Source organism: Cervus elaphus, unplaced genomic scaffold (assembly GCF_910594005.1).
Source record: "Cervus elaphus unplaced genomic scaffold, mCerEla1.1, whole genome shotgun sequence".
In the NCBI taxonomy this organism is placed as follows: Eukaryota; Metazoa; Chordata; class Mammalia; order Artiodactyla; family Cervidae; genus Cervus; species Cervus elaphus.
The window spans coordinates 3,325,654-3,349,327 of NW_025316784.1; the positions used below are offsets into that span (position 1 = coordinate 3,325,654).

At 52.9% G+C, this 23,674-nt stretch overlaps 1 long non-coding RNA gene and 1 other non-coding gene across 2 annotated transcripts; one reads left to right on the forward strand and one right to left on the reverse strand.

Annotated features, from left to right (window-relative positions):
* Window positions 1-201: 201 nt before the first annotated feature.
* Window positions 202-23,663, reverse strand: LOC122691406. Its single transcript, XR_006340407.1, has 6 exons — window positions 23,597-23,663; window positions 23,013-23,098; window positions 21,237-21,306; window positions 1,240-1,391; window positions 854-1,009; window positions 202-319 (listed from the first exon to the last, which is right to left on the reverse strand). It is a non-coding gene; the product is annotated as an uncharacterized LOC122691406 (long non-coding RNA).
* Window positions 6,716-6,788, forward strand: TRNAE-UUC. Its single transcript has one exon. It is a non-coding gene; the product is annotated as a tRNA-Glu (tRNA).
* Window positions 23,664-23,674: the final 11 nt, after the last annotated feature.

Sequence of the window (23,674 nt, forward strand, 5' to 3'; positions counted from 1 at the left end):
CTCTGTCCATAGGATTTTCCAGGCAAGAGTACTGGACTGGGGTGCCATTGCCTTCACCATTACTGAATACTAAAGTAGCTTTAAAAATAAATGAAAAAGATGTTCATCAGAAGTGGGGTTAATCAACTTGGGAAATGGGAGAAGGAAGAGAAAAAATATTGACAGTGTTCACTCATACATGCCCTGGAGCAGAGGAGGGGTCTTGGCTGTCTGTGAAGTAGCCCCAAAGGCTGCCCCAGCCCGAGGCTGTCAAACATTTCAGATCGCAGTTCCTCCAGCTCTGATCCTGGCTCTCCACCCTCCTTTAGCAGGTAGCTGGCTTCCCCGGAGAAGTGCATGAAAGGAAGGAATGAGGCAGCCATGAAGCTCAGGACAAGAAGCCTCGATCAGGGCTATGCTGGTCTCCCCTGACTCTTAATTGTAGAGAGAGAGAGGGTGAGTATCACATGTGACTGTGAGGATGGATCCTGGAGCCAGACTTTCTGAATTCACATCTTGGCTCACTGCTTACTAACTTGAGCAAGTTCCCTCAACCTCTCTGTGCCTTAGTTTTGACACCTGTAAAACGTTCCCCACGGGATTGTTGGAAGATCAGATGAGCCAATATGCTAACTGCTTAGGATAGTTGTTGGCATGTAATGAATACTCAGAAATGTTATTTGTATTGTTATCATTCTTGGTGGTTACAGCGAACACACCCCTATCTCAAAATGTAGTGGGAATGCAGGTAGGGTTTCACTGTCACCTGTGATGCTGGCTGATACTTTGTCATAGTGGTGTGCATTAGCCAGCAGTGCTTTCAGCTGCAGAAATTCCAAACACAACAGCTTAGACAAATAAAGCTTGGTTTTACCTCAGATTACAAGAGGCCTGTGAGTTGACAGCTGCTGGCCTAGGTTCAACAGCTCAGCCATGTCAAGCCCTGTCTCCATAAGGACTTTGCCTCTTTTTCATGTGTTCTGCCTCAGTGTTACAACATGACTGCCACAACTCCTGGTGTCATATCCACCTGCAAGGCAGGAAAAAGGGAAATGGAGAGAAAATTAGAAATACCAGCCACCTATGGCTCTTTAATCAAGAAAACAAGTCTGCCCAGAACCCCCCAGCTGACTGCCAATTATATCTCATTTACTAGAACTGTATTATTTGACCACACTTAGTTCAAGACAGGCTGGGAATTTAATTAGCTTTCCAGCCGCAATTAGTGCAGATCATAAGGGAAAGGAAGGTAAGAATGACCTTGCCGAGTCTGCCACTATTTTCTTTATCCCATGAAAGGAATATCCGTGACCATGTTCAGTGAATCAGGAGTGGGTAGTGAAGTTCACCAAACGTTTTCTCAGCAGCAGAACCCTCTTCCGCTCTTGGGTTCCATCTAAATAGAGGCCCACCTGTTGTGAAACAAGAGGCAAATATTGAGCCATGGGGACCACCTGGGAGCCCACATTTTCTTGAGACAGCAAAGCTGAGAACCATGCAGACCAGGATCCGAGGCTTCCAAAGAACTCCTTTCCAACTTTCAAACCCAGACATCCTTCTGCCAGAAATGGCCATCACTACCAGCCTCAGGCCGGTGAGGAAGCCAGAAGCAATCGGGTTGCTGAACCAAGCCCTTGGCAGCAAAGGCATCTCTGCTCATTTCCTCCCGGACTTGTTAACCTGTTTTCCATCTTCCGGGCTCTCAGGAGCACTGGGCAGGCCAGCTGGAGAGTAGGCGACTCCCATGTGTGACTGCCCTAGTTTTCCTTCATGTCCTCTGAGCAGGCCAGGCTGATGCTATCTAGTTCCTGAGACCCTGCAGTGAACTCAGCCCTCAGATACTGCCTCTTGATAACAGTTTCACCTTTTCCATCTCTTTTAACAAATACCAACTCCTGGCCAAAGCCCAAACTCCTGGCTGAAGACCAACTGCTGGCTGACAGCTCCTTGCTCCTTCCCAGAAGCAAACCTGGTCTGAGACGGCCTGGAGGGTGGGGCAGGGAGAAGCAGGCCAGGTGCCCAGGACTCCCTGCCTGCCCCAGGCAGCTCAGTGCCTTCTCTGGGCCCTGGTTCCCCACAGCAAAAGGAGTATATTAGATGCTTCCTGGGGTTGCTGCTCTCTGCATGCCTTCTGCAGGCTCCCCTGGCTCACCCATCATGGCACCTGGACTCTGCCGCTGTGCCAGCCACAGATTCTGTGACCAGCCACGGGCCACCTTCAGCAAAAGGGTCCTTGCCATGGTCCCAGGCCTCAGCGGAAAGGCAGCTCGTTATTTCTGAGTCTGTGGAAAGTGCACTTTGAACACATTTGCATCAATGCAGGACACAATATCTCCCCCAGGAGGCCAGAAAAGAAGGAAAATTCAATTTGTCAAGACATCCAGCCCTCGCATCCTGCTCTTCCTACCTGCTTTCTTGGCCCCTGAGAGGCAGCAAATCCTCTTGGGCCCAGACAAAGAGGAAGGGAAGCAGATGCTGTTTCAGACGGCATTTTTCCTCAGTTCAGTGGTAGGTTTATACTTTCACAGATACGATTTTGCACCACCCTCCCACCCATCACACAGAGCAACACTTTGACTTTCCAGGGCACTCTCCCCACCCCCCACCACTGGTGCCACCTGAGTCCCTCTCCCAGAAGGACACAAGGTCCCTCCCTGCCCACCTCCTGCTCCTGCTCTACAGCCTGTGAGGTGGTGTTCCCAGGCACGCCATTTGTCTGATGGAGAAACAGGCTTGGGAAGTCCAGCCCCACAGCGGGTGTCTGACCGGGGCTGGTCTTGCAGCCTGGCACACTCGGCATCCCCTGGCTGCACCCTCAGCTCAGACCCATGCCCCCTGAGTCTCTGTCCTTCCCCTCACTGGCACCTTGGAGCTCACTCAAAACGTCTTGGGTTGGTCTCTCCTCCCCTCTGTGAAGCTTATCAGCCCTTTTCTTTTTTTTCCCCAGCTTCTCACAAACCACATGAGACAAGGCTATAGATACAACATGAGATTAAAGGCTGAACCTCATCCAGGTCAGGAAATTCCGAAGGCAGTTGCCCAGTTTATCTCCAGCCCTGCTGATACCCCCAGGGTAACTAGTCTGCTAGTGAGGTGGGGGGCCGGGGGCAGGCATGAACTGCAGGGGCACCCGGGTCCTTGGAATTTCCCGAGGACCAGATGCCCTGACTCCCCACCAGCTCCCAGGGCTGTTGCCCTCTCCCTGTCTTGGGCCTGGTTCCCACTCCCTCCCTTGATGTTGTGTCCTGAGTGTGTCCCTCTGCAGACACACTGTGTCTGTTCCCACCAGATCCAAATATGCTTACTTCCTCGTCCTTCAGACAGGCCTCTGTTGGACTCACTCTACACTGACCGTCCCAGTTGCTAAGTCAGTGCTCAGCCTCAACTCTCGGTAACCCAGCACTTTGGTCCCATGCTGTCCTTGGCTGGACTACAAACTCCCTGCCTCACTCCCACCCCTTGGTCCTCTCCTCACCTACCCCCACGCTCACTCCTGTCCTGTGGCCTTAAATACTGTACACACTGCCTGACCCAACTGCCTGCTCAGCCCTCCGCCTCAAGGTCGGACAGGCATCTTGGGCCTGTGAACCCCAACCGCCAGGTTTCCCCAAACCTGCCCCCTACACCCCACCCCTTAGATGTAGGAACTCTTCCCTCACACCCTACGTCTATTATTATGGTCACCTTTCATGTAAACTGGGGACCTGACACCTCTGGCCATCTCCCTGCTACCCTCCACCTTCCCTTAAACCTATCACCCACCTGGACCCTGTTGAAATGTGCATTTGCTCAAAGTCTTAAAATCCCCCTTTGCCCAAGTTCAGGGTCAAAAAAAAAATGCTAGCGTGACATCCTTCCATCCATCTTTTTCCTGCCCCTGCCTCTTGCCCCTCTCACTCTATTCCAGCCACCCTTGTAACTGCCATCCAAAATCCAACTCTGCCCCTGGAATCCCAAGGCTCAGTCTCCCCCTTCTTCAAGTCTTCTCAAATAATTCCTTCCCTCCTATCCTATTTTAAACTGCATCACCTCCCTGGCACTCTCTATTCCCCTTTGTGTGAGTTAGCTATTGCTGAGTAACAAGTTAGCCCAAAACGTAGAAGCTTAAAGACAGTATTTGCATGTTTATCTTACAGTTTCTATGGGTCAGGAATATGGGTGTGGTCTTGTTATTCCTCTGGGTCTCTCATAACTTCAGGCAAGCTAGGTTGGGGTCCTTTCAGGGCTGGGTCTGCATAAGGCTGTCTTATGAGGCTGTGGGCAGTAATTGTCTCTTCCCAGGCTGCCCTCAGTCCCTGGCACATGGGCCCTCCTGTGCTGCTCAAAACATCAATGTGAGCAAGGGGAAAGGGAGGGCGTGCCAGTGAGACAGACTCACAGACGTTTGTTTGTTTTTTAATTAAGTAATTTGGCTGTGCCAAATCTTTAGTTGCAGCATGTGGGATCTAGTTCCAAAATCAGGGATTGAACCTGAGCCCCTTGCATTGGGAGTGCAGAGTCTTGGCCACTGGACTGCCAGGGAAGTCCCCTCACAGGCATTTGTAACCTAGTCTTGGTAGTGCCAGCCCATCACTCTGCCTTTCCTAGTCATTAAAAGAAAGTCCCAGGTCCAGTTCAAACTTGGAGGGAGGGAGCTGCACAAGAGTGTGAGAACTCAGAGGTGTGAAGACCTGAAGCCCTGTCTGAAACTGGCAGTCATACGGTTTCTGCTGGTTTGGCTTTCTCATATCCTTCCTTCCCATCTGACGTACTCTCCTGTTCATTATCTGTCTCCTTGAATGCCCTGCAAGCTCTTTGAAGGCCAAGCTTTTCTGGGTTGTTGAAGGCTGTGTCCACACTGTTGCAGCACATAGCCAGCATTGAATAGATCCTTATTGGGTTGGTGCTTCAGGAAGTTCCTGACAATACAGAATAATAACAGCCCTCCACTCTCAGTGACTGTCCTTAAATTTTCCCAAAGTCAGCCAGTGACAGGCACTGAAGGCTGATTTCTGTAAGGGTGAAAGAGGCTAGGGTGTGGGACCCCAGGGCTGGAGTGTGTTGACTACCATGGCCATGGCCAAGGAATGACAGTCCCTATGCCCTCCCTGAGACTCAGTCTCACCCTTGTGAAATGACACTCAGTCGCAGAGCCTGATCTCAGTTTCAAGAGCTCTTTAAAGGAGTGAGGCTAATTCATTCTTTGACATATGGATTTTCAAATATTTTAAAAATTCAAAAATCATAATTTGGTAAAAAATATTTTTGGGTGACAATTTAGGATTATCTACCAAAGCTTTAAATGCACACACTCCTTGATCCAGCAAGTGCAGAGCCTGTAATTGTTGATTTTTCACTATATTCACACATAAATGCAAAGATGGGTGTACAAAGATGTGCAATGAAACTTTGTTTATTGTAGCAAAAGAATAAGAATGATAAATGTCCTCAAGTGAGGGGCCAGATAATTAAACCTGAGCATGTCCACCTGTGGAATAGCACACAGCTATTGGGAAGGCCCAGGAACCCACATGTCCTGATGTGGATGCAACATCATCTCATTTACTGAGTTAATCAACAGCTATTTGAGCATCTACTATGTTCCAAGTATTATTCTAGGCACTAGGGACACAAAAGAGCAAACTCCCTGTTCTTGGAAGCTTACATTCATGTAAACCCATACATGCACGTGCAAAGCACACCAACAAATATAACCATGCAAACATAACAGGATTCTAAAGAAAGCCCAGTGGAGCAGGGAGAGCATGGGAGACTGCTTCTTAGAGCATGGCCACTGAGGAACATCTGAGCCAACATCTGGGCAAAGTGAAGGAGAGGTCAAGGGCAAGCATCTCCCAGATAGAAGGGACAGCCAGTGCAGAGTCCCCAGTACCAACAGGCTTGCTATATTTAAAGAAGAGCAGTCGTGGGGTGGGCGGGGCACTTCCCAAGTGGCTCAGTGGTAAAGACTCCGTCTGCCAATGCAGGAAACAAGGGATACAAGGGCTCTATCCCTAAGAGGCGACGAGCCCCTGGAGGAGGAAATGGCAACCAACTCAAGAATTCTGGCCTGAAGAATCCCCATGAACAAAGGAGCCTGGTGGGCTGCAGTCCATGGGGTCGCAAAGAGTTGGACACGACTGAGCAATTGAGCACACACCTACAACAGGCTGGAGAAGCCCAAGTGGAGTGAGAAGGAGGAGAAGAGGGAGGGGAGGAGGAGGCAGGGGGAGGCTGAGGTCAGGGAGGTGGGGTGAGCAGAGGTTGGTGGGTGAGCATCAGATGGGTGACAGCCACCCATCTGAGCTGGCTGTGGACTACTTACCCTTCAGGATGCAGGCTCAGGGGCAGGTGATCTGGTGCAGCTGCTGAGATTCCACCCTGGTGGGGTTGGGACCTCAGCTGCCTGCTCCATGCAACGGGCTGAGTTTTTCCCCAGCACCCCTCTGGGACTGTGGGAAGGGGATGAAACAATGGTGGGAGCCTGAGAAGGAGGCCACTGTGACAGCCTGGAGAGGACAGCAGCTTGGACCAACGCAGACGGATGAGATTCTGAGTATGTTCTGGAGACCCAGCAGAACATGCCGTTGGGTCAGATTCAAGGTATGAAAGAGAGAAGGGAATCACTTGTAACTCTTTGGTCTTTGTCCTGAGAAACTGAGTGAATATGAACCCTTTTACTAAGATGGGAATAAGTGAAGGACAAGCAAGATTTGGGGATGGGAAAAGTGGAAATTAAGAGTTTGTTTTTGGGAATTCCCTGGTAGTCTAGTGGTTAAGACACCATACTTTCAATGCTGAGGTCACTGGTTCAATCCCAGTTTGGGGAACTAAGATCCTGCAAACCACATGACACAGCCACAAAAAAAAAAAAAAAAGTTTACTTTTGATGCATTAAACCTGAGATGCCCTCTGGGGGCCATGCAGAGAGTCCATGGAGGGCAGGCAGCTTAGTGAGTGGACTTTAGTGGGGAGGAGAGGCTGGGAATAGATGGGGGATGGAGGAGAGTGTTGGGGGTGGGGTGGACTGGGTTTCAAGCTGGGTCTGGATGCGGTCACTGAGGAGTCAGTGTGGGCTAAACTGACGGCCCAGGTTGGGGATCTTTTGTGAACACATCCATGTTTAGTAATGGAGACAAGGAAGGCACACAGATGAAGAAGAGGAGGAGGTGTATCCAGGAAGCCAAGTGAGGAGAGGCCTGGGGATGGGGGCGGAGGAGGGGGTGCGGGTGTGCAGGCAGGTGGAGGAGCAGTCCAGTGCTGCCAGGAGCTGAGTGTACGTGGACAGCAGAGGGTCACTTCTGGCCCATTGGGTGGAGGTCCTTCAGCTTTCAGGCTTAGACAAAGCCAGAGTCAGGGCAGGGCGGGGCCCACAGGGGTTGCAGGGGGCTGCAGGGACCACAGGGGCCAGAAAAGGAGGTGGTTACAAAGATAACACCTGTCAAGAGAGCCGAGGGAATTCCCTGGCAGTCCAGTGGTTCAAACTCCATGCTTCTACTGCAGGAGATACAGGTTCGATCTCTGGTTGGAGAACAAAGATCCTGCGAGCAATGAGGCCCCTCCTCCCCCCAGAAAAAGAGCCAAGGAATAAGGGATAGGCACAAGGTCTTGGAGTTTGGGTTTGAAGATGAGGAGCATTCCAGCATGTTCTGACAGGGAGTGATCCAGGAAGCCTGAGAAGTGGGTTCAAGCTGCAGCAAGACGATGCACAAGGCTCAGGAGCTGTGACTGAGTGGGTGGTGCAGACGGACTGGAAAAGGCTGAGTAGGTCCTTCTAAGAGATCTGGAGGCCCAGGGAGGTGGCTGTGAGGGCTGCGGAGGCACAGAAGACAGGGAGCGAGCAACCAGGGTGGCTGAGACCACTGTTGTGGAGAGAGGGTCCTGAACACAGACAGCTTCCCTCACCTCCTCCAGCCAGGCGAGGACTCGGGGGAGGCAGAAAACTGGGCCACCCAAGGTCGAGCTTTGCCGGGTGAATAGGAACATTTGGGGGGCAGTGTTGGGAAGAGGAAGAGAGATGTCCGTGGATTGTCCTTATCACACTCAGTTCCCAGAGCCCTCGCCCATACCCTGCTCTGTTTCACCCCCACCCTGGGGCAGGCACCACTTTGAACCCTTTCTGCACTGATGACAGGGGGTTTGCAGCTGAGGAAGGGCTCAGTAATTGGACAGAATCTCTGGGAGGGGCCATGGGGATTAGTGACAAGGAGAGAAATGTGGGGGTCAGACCAGGAGTGGAAGAGGCTCCAAGGAGCCCAGGACCCTCACTTTCTGAGGACTCAAGTGCTCCCTTTTCTTCCATTGACCTTGGAGATGGCTGCAGTCCCTTCTGAGTCTCAGATCCAATAGTTTGATCCAGAATTTGGAGGGAACTCCAACCAGGGGTAGGAACACACCCACCCCAGCCCTCTGGGGTCCTCATAGCAGCCCTGCCTAGCATCACAGCCACAGCCCACTCTGCCCCGTCTCAGAGACCCTGAGGTCCATGTCTTCCTTGACCTGTTCTGAGAATGAGCAGGAGGCCACAGGACCCTGTGTGTGCCCAGCACTGTGCTAGGCCTCATGGGGAAAGCAAGGGAAGGAGGAGAGGGTGTGCCCCTGGCATCCAGCACTCCTGAAGCTGAGCCCTTTGCTGCCTGTCGCTGCCAGGTGAGTGTCACCTGTGAACAGGTGCACAGGCCTCAGGTGGTGGTGCACACTCACCCATACCAGGCAGTGGAAGACCAGGGCATGGGCCTGGGTGCTGGGTGCAGACAGCTGTCTTTGCAGCCTGGCCAGCTCCTCCCTTGTGTTGGGGTCCAGGGGAGCCCAGCTCAGGGTTGTTTTGTCTCACACAGGTGTCACAAATGTAGAGTGCAAGCTTGAGCCTGCAACCTCCACTCTATGATTTGGCTGGGAGGAGCTGAGCACCCAGGGTCCCCCTCAGGTAGGTGGGAGGAAGCAGCCATGGTACAGGCCACCGGTCCCCCCCATGTGCCCTCGATCCAAGCATCTGCCCTGGCAGCATCATCTCATGCCGGCTGTTTTTCCTAATGGAATCACAGCTTGCCAGACAAAGCAACAACATTCATAAAATGCCCCAGGCATAACAAATCTTCCCTTTGAATGGGTCATTTGCTGAAGGAGATGCCACTGATGACTCATTCCATAGATCAGAGAGTCCTGGCATTACAGACAGCTGAAGCTGAGGAGTCTTGAGAGAGGATTATTGCTGGTCTTTGTGCCGATGGGCCTACGGAGCCAAAGGGGACACAGGTGTGGCCTGTTCAGTGTTAGCTCAGACTCACTTCAGGAGCAGTAGGGAGGCATTTTTGGACTCTGTCCCTAACTCCTGATGGTGGACCACATTGGGAACCTGCCCCCTTGACCCAGACTCCCCAGTGTGACCTCTGGACCAGGATGTCGCAGGCTGCAAATGACCACAGCAATATTTCTGTCCTGCCGGCTCTTCCAGAATCCTGCCACCACCACCCCCATCCAGAGATGGATTCTGTTTCCCCTCTCCTAGAAATTGGGCTGGACTTTGTGACTGCTATGATAAATAGAATGTGACGGAGGGATGCAGGGGGACTTTGGAGACAAGGATACAGAAGGTGATACGACTTTGACCGCCGTATTCTAAGGAAGCCCAGCTCCTACAGGGCTGTATGTCTGTGCCCTGGTGGACAGTTCCAGTGAAGGCAGAGGGTCTGGGCTAGCAACCAGCACCACACACAGTCATGTGAGGAAGTCCATGTGATTCTACATGACACAAGTCATGTGATTCCAGTCCTGCTGTGAGCCACCCTAAGCTAAGCGGAGTGCAGCAGAGACAAGATATGCCTGCTGAGGACTGCCCATGTTATAGACTCGTGAGCAAAAGAAATAACGGTGTTGTTTTAAGACAGTTTGGGGATGGCTTGTTATTGAGTAATAGACAGTGAGAATGCTGCCCTTGATGATCTCTTGGACTTCCCTGAATTTCTCTGACCCAGGGATGCAGCACCTGCTCTGTGGATGACCGACTGAGAATATGGGTGGACACAGAGTTCCTTGTCCTGGGGGAGCTCTAGTACATTTGGGTCAGTGAGAGCTACTCCAGAGGGTCTGCCATATGTGGGAGAGGAAGTGTCTCATTCCTGGAAGTGGTTTCTATTTATATTTTTTTAAGATTTTTTGATGTGGACCATTTAAAAAGTCTTTACTGAATTTGTTACAGCATTGAAAGTGGAAGTGTTAATCACTCAGTTGTGTCTGACTCTTTGCGACCCCATGGTGTAGCCTGCCAGGCTCCTCTGTCCATGGAATTCTCCAGGCAAGAATACTGGGGTGGGTTGCCGTTTCCTTCTACAGGGGATCTTCCCAACCCAGGGATCAAACCCAGGTCTCCTGCACTGCAGGCAAGTCCTTTACTGTCTGGAGCCACCAGGAAAGTTCATATTTACAACATTGCTTCTGTTTTATTTACTTATTTTGCTTCAAGGCATGTGGGAATCTTAACTCCCCGACCAGGGAGCAAACCCACACTCCTTACATTGGAAGGTGAATTTGTAACCACTGGACAACCAGGGAAGTCCCTGGGGGTTTCTGTTTAATGGGAAATGTCTTCTTGGTAGCAAAATGTTTGGTATTAGTTTTGATATTTGGTCATTTTCCCAAAGGTTGTGAGGTCTGTGAATCCCTCCTGTGATCTTAGAGCTGTGGCCTGCAGAGAAATTGCTTTTTTTAAGCCTCCACTGAAACCCAGTAGTGACAGAGCTGCTGTGAGAGCAAAAATGCACTAAGCAGTGTGAGTCAACAGGGTGTCAAACAATACACTGAAATTCCCTGGAATAAGTTTCACCAAATGGGGGTCTGTGATTTTGTTTAGAATTCATATTGTGTGATTACGCCTACAGCAGTAATGCCCACAAAGTCCTTTTCACTAGAACAACACTGACCTGTTTTTATGTGAAGGGACAAGCAAGCACTCAGTAGCCCATTGCTTCCATCTCTTTGGCTGGATGGAGGTGCCCTGTATGGGTCACCATGGGGTTCCTGATCAAGGTCACTGCCATCAGTGTGGACAGAAAACATCACTAAGACAGCGGGAAATGTGGGCTATAGTGTCCTCATCCATTTCACACTTCAGTGGCCCACACACATATCCAGCAATTCTCTGCCCTCTATCCCAGCAACCTGGGAACCCACATCCCAGGAGGGCCTCAGCTCCTGGAATGCACTGAGCAGACTTCCCCATCAGCATCCTCTCCTGAGTCTCTGACCGTTGATAAATACACCCCAGTTTGTGAATTCATAATGAAAACTAAAAGCATACAAATAATTGGAACTGGAGAAGGAAATGGCAACCCACTCCGGTATGATTGCCTGGAAAATCCCATGGACAGAACAGCCTGCAAGCTACTGTCCATGGGGTCACAAAGGGTCAGACACGACTAGTGACTAAACAACAGCAAAATCTGAAACACCAAAAGCACCCCCCCAAAAAAAGTAAAATTAATAGTGCTCTATGTTCATTACCAGGACCTTCTTTCCAGTCTGCATCAGTTTCCGGTGACTGCATGGCTTGTTATTATCTCACGGTTCTGGAGTCGGAAGTCTGAAATCATGGCTGGTTCCTTTGAGGGCTGTGATGGGAGGATCTTTCGACGGGCTCTCTCCTCAGCTTATGTCTCTTCACCTCACCTTCCCTCTGGGCCTGACTCTGTCCAAATTCCTTCTTTTTATAAGGACACCAGTGATATTGGATTGGGGCCCACCCCAGTGACCTCATTTTAACCTGATTACATCTGTAAAGACCCTGTTTCTGAATCAGATCACATTCTAAGCTAACAGAGTCAGGACTCTAATATATGGATCTGGGGGGACACCATTCAACTCCTGATACAATGAAAATCGTATTTGAGTTTATGTTTCTCCCTTTAGTAGGACTGAGGATGACTGCACAGTAGCCTAGACCAGCATCAGGGTGATTTGGCAGGCAGAGGGCAGAGGGCACTGCCCTCAGGCCAGGAGGCCAGCTTTACCCTGTGGCCTTGGCCAGTCTCAGTGGAACCTCAGTCTTTCTGTGATAAGGCTTAGACCGAGTGGTCCCTTTGGGCCTTTCTGTCCCTGAGATTGCTCAGGGTCACTTGTCCCTGGCTTTAGTTCACATGAGGCATGGAGGCCTGTGCTGGGCCCACTCAGTGTGGGTGTGAACAGAAGTGTGGCGGACACCGGGGCACTCAGCCAGGCTGCTCAGGGTGGATGTGCTAAGGAGACACCAGTAGGCCTCCCGGGGAAGGGCCAGGTTCTTGTGGGATCAAGAACAAGGAACCCTAGTTTCTCTTTCCCGCAGACTTTCCTCACTGCCAGCCCTACAGGAATTTCCCTTGAGGGCTGGATGGTCAGAGAAGAAGATGACACTCCTGAAGGGCAATGACTAGGCTTAATGCTAGAGCAGAGGGCTGGGCAGTGCATGATGAGAGGCTGGTGCCCCTTCCCCCAACAGCTGCTGCAACTCCAGAGTAGAGAGTGTGGCTGAGGGACCATGGGAGGCTTGGCAGGGAGGGGCTGAGGAGTAAGTAAACACTTTGTCGTCCTTGCTTTCGCCTCTTCCGGGGCCTCAACATCAAGGGCCAGATGACAGGATATTCCTCTGCCCCCCGCTCCACCCCCCAGGGGCAGCCTGGCTGGCCCTGACACCGGCTGGTCCAACCCACTGCCCAGCCCCCGCCAAGTGTGGCTGGTGCACACTGGGGCAAAACTGAGCAGGCATAGCCCTCACCATGGAGGAGTGGGGATGATGCACATCTCACCTAGCACAGCAGGGAAGCCAGCCCTGTAGCTGCAGTGAGGCCCATCTGTTTCCGGGCACGAGCCCCAGCCTGGAGCTCCCTCAGGGAAGCACCCCAGGAATGCCCAACAAGGGCTTAAATCCAACAGCAGATCCTAAGTCTGGGACAGTGGGAATAAATAGTTGCTTAGGCAAGTTTCACCCTAAACCAAGACTTGGGGACAGTAATTCTTGCAGAGCAAAGATGGCTGTGTGATTGCTTACTGTCAGGAGGTTTGCCCAGGCTTCCAGGGTTGGGGTGCGGGTCCCACTGCTCTGGTCTTGGCAGCACCTGGCTCAGCCTGCCCTGCCCTCCTCTCCCTAGGCCGCCTCCTGTAGGCCTGGAGGAGCTGGGCATAGGGGTGAGGACCAGTGGGACCATGGCCCAGGCTTCCAGAAACACATGGGCCACGGGTCTGGAGCTCACCAGTGAGGCAGAGGAAGGGGAAGAAAGGACAGACAGCTCAAGTGGGTTGTTGCTCCTAGCAGCCTGCAGGGCTGCCCTGTGCCCCCTCAGTTCCCCTCCCCAGCCCTGCAGGCAAGCATGGCCGGGTGGCCCCATTTCTCACCCCTATCGATTATGCTGGCAGAGCCCTGCAGCACAGGATGTAAATCATCATCCTTGGGGTATTTAACCCAGGGAGGGTTAGCTGGAGGTGGCATCCCTTATAAATCCTGCATCTGATATTTTTATATTAATTCCTAGAGTAGCCAGATTACTTTTTATTCCACTGACTATTTATTCCACTGACTTCTTCATTGACTAGGAGACATTTCTGAACAGTGCGTATCTTGTGGAGCATCAGTCATTTAGTGGGGTGCTTCCTCTGGTTGCAAGTTTTTTCATTAATGTAAAAGGAATGAAAATTCCTTTGCTTCAAAGACTCGGTCTTTGGAAATAACAATGCACAGGCCAGCCAGAGTCACTGCTGCCAGCACCACCACTGCCATGTATATGCGCTGTCTGGAGGGGCCTGTGAGCCTCTGACTAAGGGGCAGAGTCCCCTGGCATCCTCTCTTTCCTCTTTTTCCCCAGTCCCCCTTGGCCATGCACAGGACCTGAATTAGCCTCTGTCAAGGGACCATGGCTTGGCAGAGACCAGGTCCCCGAGAGCCAAACACGTGGTCATCAGGATGATGGCAATAACCGTCTTGCTCTGAGGACCCAGTTGAAGACATGGGTGTTAGGGGAAGAAAGCTGTCTGCAAATACAGGTGTGTCCCTGCAGAGGAATGGAGCAGGCATGTTCTGGGTGATGGTGACAGCCCACTTGCTTTGCAGATGAGAGAATCATGTTTGCTGGAGACTCTCTGAAGCTCCACCCCATGCAAGAGTTGGATGGCAGTAGAATCCAGCCAAAACAAAGAGATGACCACCCTTTACCTGCACAGTGAGTGTGCTGGATCACCCAGTGGACTCAGTCGGGTCTGAGTCTCCCATGAGGGACCCAGCTGAAAAAAACGGGTGTTAGGAGGAGACAGCTGTCTGCAAACACAGGTGGGTCCCTGAAGAGGAGCAGAGAAGGTGAGTTCTGGGTGGGCTCCCAGCAAAGCCAGGGCCATGGGCATCAGCCAGGGGCAGATGGAGGCTGCAGAAAGGGAGGAGACACAGAGGAGGGGAGGCTCACTGGGAACAGGGTGTGCGAGCAGCAGAGTGAAGCAGGCACCTTCCATTTTGAGATCCTCACCTGTGTCTCTCCCATTGCACCATGCTCTGGGCAGCTGATCCCCACCCAGTGGGCCGGGTACCAGCGGCATCAGCAGCCCCAGGGATCTAGTCCCGAGGACAATGTGTCACCCTACCCCCACACCCAGAGTTAGAACCTGGGGGGCAGGCTCACAGTGTGTTTGACCAGCCTTGCACTAGAATTTGGAAACCAACAGTGAAGTGAGGGCAAGAAGCCCAGAGAAGGAACAGCTGGGTTTGCACCTCAGCAATCTGCCTGGAAAATGGGGCACTGCTCCCACCCAGGCGGGTGTTGTGACCCTGAATGAGTTAGAAGCTCCAGTCCAGGGCTGCCCCCATGTAGGTTCTCCACAGCCATGAGCCATTCCCACTGTGCTCACTCAAGGCCGGCCTCCTCTTCTAGGAGAGATGATTCAGGCCTCAGAGCTTTGCCTCCCAGGGAAACCTCACTCAGCTTTTCTTCCAGGGGTCAGACATGCATAATTCAACCTTTAGGATTTTGAGATTGCTGATAAATTACAGATACAAATGGGTAACCAGGCAAAGCCCCTCTGCAGCCTGGGTATCCACCTGGGAAATAAAACAGAGGTCACTCCCTCCTGCCCCCCACCATAGGCAAGGTCGCAGGAGCCCCCAAAGACGAAGGCTGCTTGCATTTGTGGGCAGCTGCTTCCAAGACAACCGTGAAGAAAACAAAAAAAGGTTGTGAATGGTGTTAGAGAATCAGCTGTATCCAAGCGTCTGGATCCTGTAAGGAAACAATTATGAGGCAGGAGCGAAGCTTTAGAAGATCATAGGTGCTTCATCCAAACTCTTCTCTTCCATCCCTGAGGTGGACTCCTGATGAGGGTCTGGGCAAGTCCCAGGAGCGAAGGAGGTAAGCTCGGGGCCCCGGGGCGGGGGTAGGGAGGAGAGCAGGCACCCAGGTGCCTGCTCAGTCCCGGCCTCTCTGCATCAGTCTCCCTGTTCATTCATTGCCTGACACAGCCATGGATGAAATGACTAGGACAGGGAGTGATCTGGCCATTTAGATAAATACATCTTGTAGACCAGCCATCAGGTTCCTGTGGGTAGGAGGGGGTGGGGGTTGGGGAGGGGAAGGAGAGTTGCTGTGAGTGAGGAGGATGCTTCTAAGCTTCTGAATCAGCTTTCCACGAGACCCCAGGGATCTGGGGCAAAGAGAGGGTCTGAGACAGGCCTCTGAGGGCCATTGCTAGGGGGTGGGAGATGGAGGGGCGGAGTGGGAGGGCAGAATTATCCACAGACGTGGAAAAGCCGAGGTTCAGTTTCTCAGTTACAGCAGTTTCTCAGTTATAGGAGTGGTTGAAAATGTGGTTCCGGGTGTCCTCAGAAGTCACCTAAGGGAAACGAGGGGCCCTCCCTGAAATCAGTGTGGAGTCTTGGTGTATTGATTGATTAGAACCTTTCTCCTGCCCCCGGGAGATGTCCTGTGTGGAGAACAGCACAGACACAGTGGTCCCTTCTCTCCCATCCCCCACCACCTGAGTGCTCATCTCACAGCTGTACTAGGAGGTGGACTGCTGTGCCCACAAAGTTCACATGGGCTTCCTTTCAGTTCCATCCATGTGGTTTCCGTGAGCCAGGTCCTAGGCCTTCCTGTGTGCCCCCAGCCCACCCACACCCACGTGTGGTGGAAAGACAAGCCCAAGTTCTGCCTGGCTCAGCCAGGGGGCCTCCCTGTGTGGCTGAGTCACAGCACAGACAATCTGTGGTGAGTTCTTCCATGGTAGCCTCATTCAAGGACAGGTTACAATTCGCAGAGGTTGCAACTGCATCCACCCCTCACAATGCAGCCCCTGTCTTGGGGGGCAGGGCAAGGGCTGAGCAGCACACACAGGGTAGTAGAAGCAGCCCCACCAGTGGCTACTTGGTGTCCGGGCTGGAGCTGGGCAGAGAGCAGCCGCAGGGCTCCCTGGAGGTCCTGGGACAGAGCCCGGGATGGGCAGGTAGGGGCCTGTCTCTAAGCCAGAAGGGAGAAGCTTCCAGACATGATTGCATCTGACCTTCTCCTCATGTCTCCTTTCTCTGGCGTAGGGCCTGCAGTGAGCCCAGCTCCTTCGTATTCCTGGGCTTCAGCGTGGGGGAACTTTGTAAAGTTTCCAACCCACAGAAAATTGCCAACCTCTGTAGGCTTGAGGGGGACCCACGATCTCCACACAGAGCCCTTCTCATTCCTGTGGACCTCTGTGGAGAGAGGAATTGGGGGTGGGGAGTGGGAGAGCTGCTCTGAGTGAGGAGGGTGCTTCTATGCTTCTAAATCAGCTTCCTGAGAGACCCTCACCCCCAACCCTGCTGGCCTGGAGCACTGAGGTCTTCAGAACCTTCCAGAACCTTCCTCAGTTGAGCAATCCCAGCCCAGGGCCAATCCCCAGGGAACCTGGAGAAAGAGAAGCTCCCCTTGTTGAGGATCCCTGTATCCTTCTGTTTAAAGGGTCAGAGGGAGGAGAAGGATTCTGAGCTTTTAAGAGAAGGTCTCTCAACAAAACACTTCCTGATGCTCATCTGACACTAAAAACCTATTCAAGTCATAAACTTCTCCTGTGGAACACGTCTCAAGAATGTATTTATCTAAAGGGCATCTGTGTTTGGTCTCAAACTCAAATGCTCCAAATGTCAGGCCCTGAATGATTTATTTGGGGCCTCCTGTTCCCTTCCTGTGAATTGTCTTCCGGCTCCAGCCCTGCTCCTGTCACCCTTTCCACTGATGTTTACAGACTCAACAGGCTTCTGTTCACACCAAGGAGGCAGCCCAGAGGGAGTTGGGGGCAGAGGGGTGTGAGTGTGCACCGGTAAGGACTGATGCTGTCACAGCAGATGGCCCTGCCCTACCTCCTGCCTCCTGAATGCACCTTGTGCCTCTGCCCAGGCTGTCTTCTTAGCTTCCAGGGCCATTCCTCACAGCAGGTCATCCAACTAGCACCCTGAGTCCTCATCATGTCCCCATGGAGAGGGCCGGGAGATAAATCCAGCACAGTTAAACCAGGAAGCAGGACTTCCCTGGCTGTGCAGTGGTTAAGACTCCATGCTCCCGATGTAGGGGATATGGGTTTGATCCCTAGTTGGGGAACTAAGCTCGCACATGCTGCAGGGCATGGCCAAAACAACAACAAAAACAAAAACAAAACAGGAAGCACACTGCGTGTGTGTGTGTGTGTGTGCTCAGTTGCTTCAGTCGGGTACAACTCTTTGCGACCCCATGGACTGTAGCCTGCCAGTCTGCTCTGTCTGTGAGATTCTCCAGGCAAGGTTGCTGGGGTGGGTTGCCATATCCTCCTCCAAAGATCTTCCCAACCCAGGGATCAAACCCACGTCTCCTGCGACTGCTGCAACGCAGGCAGATTCTTTACCACTGAGCCACCAGGGAAACCCAGGAAGCATACTGGGTTCCCTTCAAATTGTTTAGATGGAGCATCTGAGTATTGGCTAGGGAGAGTGGTATCTTGGAGCCCAGACTTCTGAGTGACAATTAAGAGTTGAACAACAGAGGGGGCCAGAGGCAGGCAGGAAGACAGAAGGAACAGCCAGTGGAGGTCAGTGGCCACAGAACACGTAGGGAGTCTGAGACCATTGGAGGCAGGGTGGCTCGGGAGCAGAGGGAGGTAGGCCCTGGAGAGGGGCTAGATGCTGAGCTCCCAGCCCCAGCAAGCAAGCCCTTGGGTCTCAGGCTGCTGCACAGAGTCCCCTGACAGCCCTTCATCACAACATATTAACATGCATGAGCTCATCAGCCCCTTTCCAAAGAGGCCCCTGAGAACAGGGCCCTCCAACGCCCACTCTGCCTACAGGAGGCAGGGGTTTCAGTAGACGTGGTCAGGCTTGGTGCTGGGTCTGCAGGGGAACAGAAGATTCCCCAGGACGAGAGAGAGTGTGCCCAGGGGGAACCCCAGCAAGACTGCTGCTGTTGAGGGTGGGGGTGGGGGCTCTGGCACTTTCAATCCACCAGGAAACAGAGTGGAAGCTGCTGGATCAGACAGCCCACTGGGACTCAGCAGGCTCTGGTTTCTCTGCTCTCCCCACAGCGGGGGAGGTTTGGGCTAGGAGCCTGCCCAGCCCCCCAGGAGCCCCAGGGTAAAGCCGGGAAGGTGTTTCTTAGAGCATCAATGCCCAATAAGTACATAGCCATGTATGACTACTTAATTTTACATTATTGTAAATTCAGTTCCTGAGTCGCACCATCCATATCTCAAGTGCTCCACAGCCACACTTGGCTAGTGGCCCTCACATTGGATGGAACAGAGGAGGAAGTTACCACCATCACAGAACATTCTGTGGACAGCACTGGGGATGAAGGCCAGGCTGGCCAGCTTCTCAGCAAACAGGGGTGCTGAGGGGTGCCCACCTGGGCTGGGTGAGGTGTCTACAGCAGAGCTGGGAGCTACCTCCCAACCATGCACCTAGGTTCAGATAGCCACCTTTAGGGAGGTGTTAGAGAGGAAGCAATGGTGGCACCCTAGATCTACCCGAGACAGCACTCCCCACCTCCCCTGGCCACCTGGGGCTGCTGCCATCACTGAACAAGGTCTTTAGGAGCACTTCCTGGATTGGGGTGGGGAGAACGGGGGTCAGTCAGTGCCCTGCTGCTCGCGGGCTTGTCTGTAAGCACAGGTGGCTGGGGGAGCCACACAGGTTATGCCCTCCCACAGGCAGGTGGCCAGCCCCCCTCCCCCTCCTTTCCAGGGATGGCGGCACCCCCACACACACACTGCCTCAGCACCCGCAGGCCTGAGATGGATGTAGAAGCAGCACACCGTGCCTGGAGCTGCACCCACCCCATCCTGGGCAAGGAGGCCTCAGAAGCCATTACAGGACATTAAGTCAATGGACTTCCTATTTGTCAGCACACCAAGAACACAGCAGACATTTTCCACTCCTAAAGATTGCCTGGGTCAGAGCATTCACTCTGCCAATCCTGCAGGCTGTAACCCTCTCAGAGACCAGAACTGCACCTTCTAGAGGGGTGAGGTGAGGCTGCCAAGGAGGTGCTTCATGGGGAGACAAAGACCCCTTATCCCTGCTGGGGCAACAGAGGAAACCCCAAGGCCCACCCTGTCACTTCCCCCACTCCCTGTGGGCAGCACCATCCCCAGAGCTCTGTCTTCTTTGCCCAAAGTCAACTCCCCGGGACATCTGCCCTGACAGACACCCTGCCCCATGCCCCTCCCCATCTGGGGTCACTTGTGAATGCTCTGTGTGTCTGTACCTTATGTGTTGGTGATTGTCCTTGAGAAGCACCCCAAAGGAAGGGTCTTGGCTTAGCTCACTGTAGTTTGAAAAGGGTGCTGGGAAAATAGTGCCCAGCAAGTATTTATTAAATAGATGAACTTTTCAAGAAGAGTAAATGGTAAATGTGCAGATCAGGTGAAATACAGACTCGGATGTGAATTTTTGAGCAAAAACAAGGCTCAACTTCATGCTTGTTGATCATTTTAGGTTACATGACCAGGGAGGGACATTCAAGGCCCCTCCTTGTAGACCCTGGCTAAGCAACCCTGCCACAAGGCAGACCTCCCTGGCTTTGTGATTCTGCCCACCTGAACATGACAGGTAGCATATGCTACCTGTCACCAGTTTTGTTTTGTTTTTCCACTGTGGGCCACAGAACAAATCGAGAGGCATCATCCATCTTACCTGAAGGTTTTGTCATTTCAGTCTGGAAACTGGAGAATTCATAAATAGGTTTTGTGATGGTAAAGGTAAGCTTAATTTTTCATTCACCTCTAGCTAATAACTGATGGAGAGGTTCGCCTTTGCTTCTAGAAGCAAAAGGGAAAAGAAAAGGCTTCCCAGTGACAGGATAATTTGTCAGAAAGTTATGAATGAGCACAAGCAGGACTGTATAGGAAGTGTGTATTGAATGACATGACATACTGGCTTCTAATTGCTGCTGCCTTTCTGATCAATAATACATGTTTTCAAAAAACCTTCTGTTTGCATTTACACAATGGGCTGTAACTACTGCAAAGGATCCATTAAGACCTATTTTAAAAAGTGCATTCGTAAAAACTTGTCTAAATCTGCATTACAAGGCAGATTATGAAACTGCCCTGGGAGATGTTTTTTCTAAAGAGCATTCAGGTCATACCTGTTGGACTGGCCAATTCGAGCTCCCTGTTACTGCTATGGCTTGCTTGTAAGCTAGGTCAGTCCTTCTCTTTGGTGTCCTTGAGGCAAGAGGCAGGCACTGCCAGGCCTGAGGCCCCATTAGGTTCCAGTGGTCTCCAGCCAGTGGTACCCTTGGGCTGGGGACTTGATGTGAGCAAAGCCCCCAAAGCCTGGGTGAGGTATGAGCAGAAATCAACCCACCACTCCCGAATGTGTAATTACATGCTCAGATAAGTGCTGCGGTGGCAAAGAGGACTCTGGGGTTCTAGGGCTCTCTCTCCTTCCACTGAGAAAGCTGTAGGTCCTGTGGGGAGGGCTGGAGACAGGCATTGGCTCCTGCAGGCTGGTATCATTGGCTGCCAGCCCCATGCAGGTGTGACTTGTTACCTGTGCAGGTGGGAAGCCAGAGCTGGGGCAGCAGACAGCCCGTTTTAGGGGTCACCTGTGTTCTGTGCTACCTGAGCTAGGTCCACCGACCACTCTTGCCTCAGCTCAGCTTCCACAGCTGACGGGAACCAGTGATAACAAGGACAGCTCCTGCCCATTGCCTCGGATTCACCTGTCCTCAGGCACCTAAAGGGAGAGAGCTCTGCTTTCCCGAGGCCCAGAGATGTTGCAAACATGCTGAGGTCACACAGACCAGAGAGAGATGGCTTCGATACAACTCAGAGCCTACCTGCAACCTTCACACCAGGTCACTGCCCCCAGCCTAACATCCAGACAGCACCTTGGACTTTAGAGGACCCCTGGAAGAAGAGCCAAAAAAAAAAAAAAAGCTCATTTTCTAGACAACCAGAAACAGTGCTGATTCTGTCAAAGCTTCATTTGGGTTCAGCCTCACAGCACTGCCAGGTAGTTACTGTATTATTACTCCCATGTTCTAGTACATGATGAAGACCCCAAGGCCCCAGTGATGCAGCTAGCCTGGTTCTTGTGCTGTGGGGAGGAATGGAGAAGAGATTCTTCCAGAGAAGAGGGAGGGAAGCAGGCAAGGGAGGAAAAGGAAGAACAGAGGAAGGAAGGGAAAAGAGCAAGGTGGGGCCAGAAATTCAGAGGAGAAAAACAACTCCATTGGGGTGGCCCATGGAAGGGTGACTGGGGCAAAGAGTTGATGTCAGGCCTCCTGGTGGAGATGGGCCTTGTCTGGGACTCATGGGGGTCTCATAGATATGCAGGACCCAAGGCCAGAAAGCCCAACGCTTCACCTCTGCCCTCTCCTAGATGATTATCTGGTCAGGTCTCTGGGCATACACATGGGGGCGAGTGTACATCCGTGTCCTGCACATGACACAGGTATATGCTCATGCATACATGTGTACATACACAGACGGGGATAAAACTACACATAGGAGGCTCCCTGGACTTTTTTCTAAGAAGAAGGCAATACCCCCACCATAGTCTTAGATGTCCTCTCAAGACCCCCAAGGGTGGTGGTGGGGAAGGAGTGGAAGGGCCTGAGGGGATCAGGCAGGAGCACAGTGTCCAATGGGCCCTTGAGGTGGTCACCCAGAGCACGACTGGACATCCGGCCTGACCAGTGTCAGCCAAGGCTTGGCTGGGGCAGTTCCACAAGGGTGGGGCCAGTTGGAAAGAATGCACCAGGCCACCCCCCTTCATTCTGCATCCTCCTGTCACAGAAGTCTGTGTGTAACAAAGAAGTCTCTCTTGGGATCTCCCTTCCTAACTCAGGTCCCTTAGCTGTGCACAGGCCTGAGCAGCTCAGCCTTGGTGGTTACTATTAGCACCAGAGGTAGCTCGCCCACACCCAGGGGAATCCCCCACAGCCAACTCCAGCCCCAGATGTCCAAGAGCCTGAAGCCCTGGGAGGGTGAGGCAGGCAACATAAGGTCTGGTGGCCGCAGGGTGGCTCTCCTGAGCTGATAGCACTGTGCCCTGGCCTTCTGCCAACAGGCTGGCTTGGACATCTCAGGGGGCAGAGCCCCCAGCCAGCCTGTCTCGGCAGCTCCTCCTCCTCATGGCGAGTGACTTCACTTTGACTTCATATCTGCAGTGATGTGCACAGCTCTTACTCAGCTCTGAGCTCAGCCAGGCAGGAGGGCGCAGCTCTGTGCACAGCAGGAAGAAAAGACCCTGAAATAGGGGCACCTCAGGCCTAGGGACCTGGGATCCTCCCACCCCAAGCTCCCATGTGCATCCCATTCCTCTGTGCCCTGGTGGGGGCCAGACCTCAAAAGGCAGCTGGGAGGTGGGAGGAGAACAGTGGACTTTTCCCACAGGAGCCTAGTACTCACCTCCCCCCTCACCCCAGGACCTCCCATGTTAGGGACCCAGAGTCTTCCCTCTTTAGTATCAGATGTGTTTATAGGCATCATTTCTTGGTGCAAAAATTAAATTCTTTTGGGCTCCAGTTCCTTCTTGTTACTTGCTCTGCTACCCTGTCAGCCCCACATCCTAAGAACTCTAATGTGTGGTGGGGGGGAAAGGGTATTACCCTCCAAGCATTCCGTTAACGCTGGCTCCAGGTCTCTTTGAAAGGTGTGCCCGGTCAGATCCCTGTTTTCATTGGCTGGACCAGTCCTAAAGAGGGGTTCACAAACTAACGCTAGGACACCCCCAGAGGGACTACAGAAGCCACTCACCAGGCGCACCCCTGGAGTGCACAGAAGGCGCCGGCTCAGGGTCCCTCGCGGGGGCTCTTCCCCTCCTCCCACCTTCGGCCGCCAGAGAGGCCGCGCACCCACCGCACCTCCCCCCTCCGCGAAATGGCGGAGGATGCGCCCGTGCCCGGAGCCTGGAGGCGGGGCACCTGCCTGGTCTGCAGGTCCCTTCCGGCTCACTCCCAGCCAGTCCGCCCAGAATCCGCATCCCCGCCTGGTTTCCCTGCCCTCTCTGGGCGGCAGGGAAGGTCGAAGCGCAGAGACAGCGAGAGGGCGCACAGGCTGAGGAAGAGTGACTGTGCGTGCGGAGGTGCACGGCTTGGGGCTGCGGCTGCCAGGCCGGTACCCGGACCCCGCACCTCGCCCCTACTCGTGCCCCGCCCGGCCTGCACCCCGCGTCCGGCTCTGGTCTACTAACCCTCGCCCTGGGGTAAGCGCACCAGGGATCGCCTGGGGAGGTACCCGGCGCCCCGCCTTTACTTCCGCACCCTGGCCC